Here is a 3,768-nt window from a genome sequence, read left to right as displayed (position 1 = left end):
TGTGCTCTCTACTGTGGAAGGTACTGGGAGATAATTTCCCACAGAAGATCCAGCCATTGCCCCACTAGGAACCACCTCCTTAGGTTTAGGCCAGAAAGGACTCATTAAACTAGATGCTAGTTCTACCTTAGCCTGCACTGGAGAGGGAGGCAGAAAAGCCAGGACGTTCTGCAGAAGGCATTCCACAGGAAGCCTTTGTCGTGGCTCCCATGTGCTCAGCAGAGAGGCTGCCAGCAGCCACTCTGCATTTTCCTGGACTTAACAAGCCCCAGGGCATGGTCAGACTTAGGGAGCTAGTGTAGGTCCTCTGGGGCAGGGACTCCAGTGTAAACTGGGGACCATATTCAGAAATAGCTGTAGCCACCCAGAGATGCATCTGCCAAGGTGAGTCCTGTTTCACAGGAAATGGAACTTAGCACTAAGGCAAGTGAGCCCCTTGATGGCAGAAGTTGGGGAGTCTGCAGGAGAGTAAGAACTCCCCAGAGCAAGTCAACCAGATGGCTCTCAGCTTGGGACACAGGAAGAAAAGCACTGGAGCTAGGAGAAAGCTGTGGGACAACAGAGACAATCGAGCCTGAATGGCCAAGTCTATCCTGGACTCCTCCCAAAAGAAACAAGGTGTTCCTCCAGGCAAGACTCTTGTCTCAACAGGCAGTCACCCGTCTCCTCCAGGAATGCTATCCCCTGCCTGAGAAGGCTGAGAGAAAGCAGCACCCCTGCCCAGGATGTGATTTATAATGTCAAATCTGAGAAACTAATCTCATGAGTCTGCAGAAGTTTTGGAGCAGTCTCCAGCCTTCCCCAGTTCAGTGATCACATGGAGCTTGTTAAAGGATCCACTATGGTGGAAGGGGCCTGTCGGCTGAAGGCCTTGCAAGGATACTTTTCTCCGGGCTCTCTGGCTGCCTGGTATCGATACTGAGGTTTCCATGGGAGCTGTTTCCCAAAGGCCCTTCTCACTTGTCTCCAGCACCATGGTGGTCAAGCTGCTGTCTAGTCATTGGTGAGTAATGGAGGAAGAATGGCAAACACCTGGGCCCAGCAGTTCTAGCATTTCCTGCTCTCTTCTCCGCTTGGATGTTTGGCCCAGCAATGCTAGCAGTGAGTTTAGGAGGAAAACAGGGAAGGGGGCACTTTGGGAAGAGAACCTGTTCAGATGAGCTCCTGCTTTTGCCCTTTGCATACCTCTTCTAGCCCAGGAAATAAGCAAGTTCAAGTTGGTGAGGGAAAGGTATAAGGAGATATGATTTAAAAAATAATAAGAGAAAAACCACGTAACATTTAACTCATAGGAGACCATGTTCCCTAGAGTTAGCATTTAGGACTGATTCCCTCAAAGGATGGGGGTGAGGCAGGGAGAGGAGTAGGATTCCTGTAGCAAAGATAAATTAACAAATAAAAAAAAAACAAGTTTAATAACATGTACACATGCTATGCATGGGAGATAACCAGGGAAATGAGTTCCTGTAGAGTAGACCTCAAAAAATTTTAAACTTCAGGTCTAAATGCCTTTTTTCTTTCTTTTTTTGGCAGCAGTGGTGGTTGTGGTACTTGGGTTTGAACTCCGGGCTTCACACTTGCTAGGAAAATGCTCTTCAGCTTGAGCCACACCTCCAGCCCTTTTTTTTTTTTTTGCTCTGATTATTTTGCTTTTTTGCCCAGGCTGACCTGGACTGCGATCGTCCCATTTTATGCTGGAATGACAGCTTTTTTCCGTTGAGATGGAATCTCACAAACTTTTTTGCCTGGGTTGGCCTGGAACTGTGATCACCTGAACCTCAGCCTTCCACATAGCTTGGGATGACACATATCTGCCACCACACCAGCTCCTGGTTGAGATGGGGTCTCACTAACTTTTTGCCTAGGCTGGTTTCTAACTGCAATCCTCCCAGTGTCAGCCTCCCACCATCATTTTCTGAAGTGAAGAGAGAATGGAGTAAGAAAGGCTTGGTTGAAAACAGCTGGCCAGAGGTCAAAGGTAAGCTTCTCAGGGTTAAATCTGGCCTTCCCCACTGGACTCTAGTAATTTAGCCCATTCCTGGGTACTTTTGTTCAAATCTGTTCTACAACACTCTCATCCTCATTACCCTCCCACAGGTGGCTCATCACTCAAATGAAATACCAGCACCTGGGGAGACCATACTGTGCCACCCCGAAATATGCCTCATAGGCACATGGATTATTTTGTGCGAAAGGGCCACTAAGAACCAGCAGGCACAAGAAAAGCCCTATAAACAGAATACAAATCTTTCTTTCATCAAAGGAAATGTCTTTTTGTAGAGAAGTCTCCATCACCAGGAAAGGGTGGATTCTCAACAACTCTCATCCACAAGCGCACAGCACCTTGGATCGCTATACCAAAACTTAGTCAACAACCCTGTCACCACACTCTTCCTGGTCATCTTCCCATAACTTGCCTTCCCTGCCCAGAAACCCCAGACCTTTTCCCCTTTGGGTATTTAAACCCCAGTTCTGACCACCCCTTCGGGTTACTCACTGCTAAGTGCTCCCATGTGTACAAGTGCAATGAACGTGTAATAACTTCTATTTTTCTTTTGTTAATATGTCTCTGGTCAGTGTCATGTACAGGTCCCCAACTAGGAAACCAAGAAGGATCTTAGGAAAAAGAAATTTTTCTCCTCTCCATACCTAAACAGGATCTGAAAGGTTTTTTTGTGATGTGGTCCTTGCCCCCTAGGCCTTACATCCTACATCTCTACTCCTTGCTCATTTGTCTCTGGCTATCCTAGATTTCTTTCTGTTCTTAAAAACACAAAGCTTGTTCCTACCTCAAGATTTGGCATTCCTATGTCCAATGAAACTGAGAAAAGTTTCTGTATTCTTTCTTAGCCTCAAGTCCTCAGAAATGCTAGTGTTAGCATGGCAGAGGGCTCCATCTTATTTGGATCATTCATTCGGCCCTTAAGATGGTCCTGAGATAACTCTATACAGGATAAGAAACACCCTAAATTAAAATCAAATGCCAGAGCAAAGTACTTCTCTATGAGCCCACATTCAAGATCCTATCTCTCCACTCAGTTTTAAATTTCTAAAAAGACTGAAAGCCAGGCCTCCCGCCCTAAGCCTTATCTGAGAGTTTGGTTGGAAGCCACAATGTGGGAGTCTGGTGGAATGTCCTGCAGGGTCAAAGAGCATCCGGCCAGGGGCCTACTCCAACCTTTATTTCCTTCCAAGTTCCTAGAGTCTGGGAGCAAAGACACAAGAGGACACCAGAACAGAAGAAGCAGTCTTATTTCAGGGGTGTCACAATTTAATGACTTCCTCCTTGCTCACTTCCCCAAAGGCCAAAATTCCAAGTTATTGGTGACAATGTAGACTTTATACTCGTTCTGCAAATATGCCTGACTTGCCTGAGTCTCTACAACACCATCTGCCTCTTCACTACTGTTCCCCTATCTCCCTGTTGGACTGCCTGCCCTCACAGATGATAGAGTTCCTGAAGTCTGAGGCTAAGCCTTCTTGGCGTCTGTGTCCTGTAATCATAACCACACAGGGTCTCTAAAAGCATTGGCTTTTGGCAGAAATGTTTGGAGAACAGGGGAAGCTGTCTCTCCCTCTCCAGGGCGCTCTTGAAAATAACAAGATTATGGGCACTAGGCTAGCGCTCAGGGAGAGCTCCACCTGGTCATAAACATTGCTCATTTGTATCCAGGGCCTAAAGTCCAGCAGAAGATGTACTTCCTGGTAGGAACAGGAAGTACTTATTTTCCTTGGAGGCCTTTTCTTAACCCTCATGTCTGCTCTGCC

The 3,768-nt window shown here is 46.7% G+C and overlaps 1 long non-coding RNA gene across 1 annotated transcript; it reads left to right on the top strand.

The window, feature by feature from the left end:
• Positions 1-647: 647 nt before the first annotated feature.
• LOC141414820 (uncharacterized) lies at positions 648-2,648 on the top strand. The gene is made up of 3 exons (XR_012439702.1): positions 648-1,003; positions 1,663-1,978; positions 2,098-2,648. It is a non-coding gene; the product is annotated as an uncharacterized lncRNA (long non-coding RNA).
• The last annotated feature ends 1,120 nt before the right edge of the window (positions 2,649-3,768 follow it).

The sequence above is a fragment of the Castor canadensis genome, chromosome 12, assembly GCF_047511655.1.
Source record: "Castor canadensis chromosome 12, mCasCan1.hap1v2, whole genome shotgun sequence".
Classification (NCBI taxonomy): domain Eukaryota; kingdom Metazoa; phylum Chordata; class Mammalia; order Rodentia; family Castoridae; genus Castor; species Castor canadensis.
This window is presented reverse-complemented; position numbering and strand designations above follow the sequence as displayed.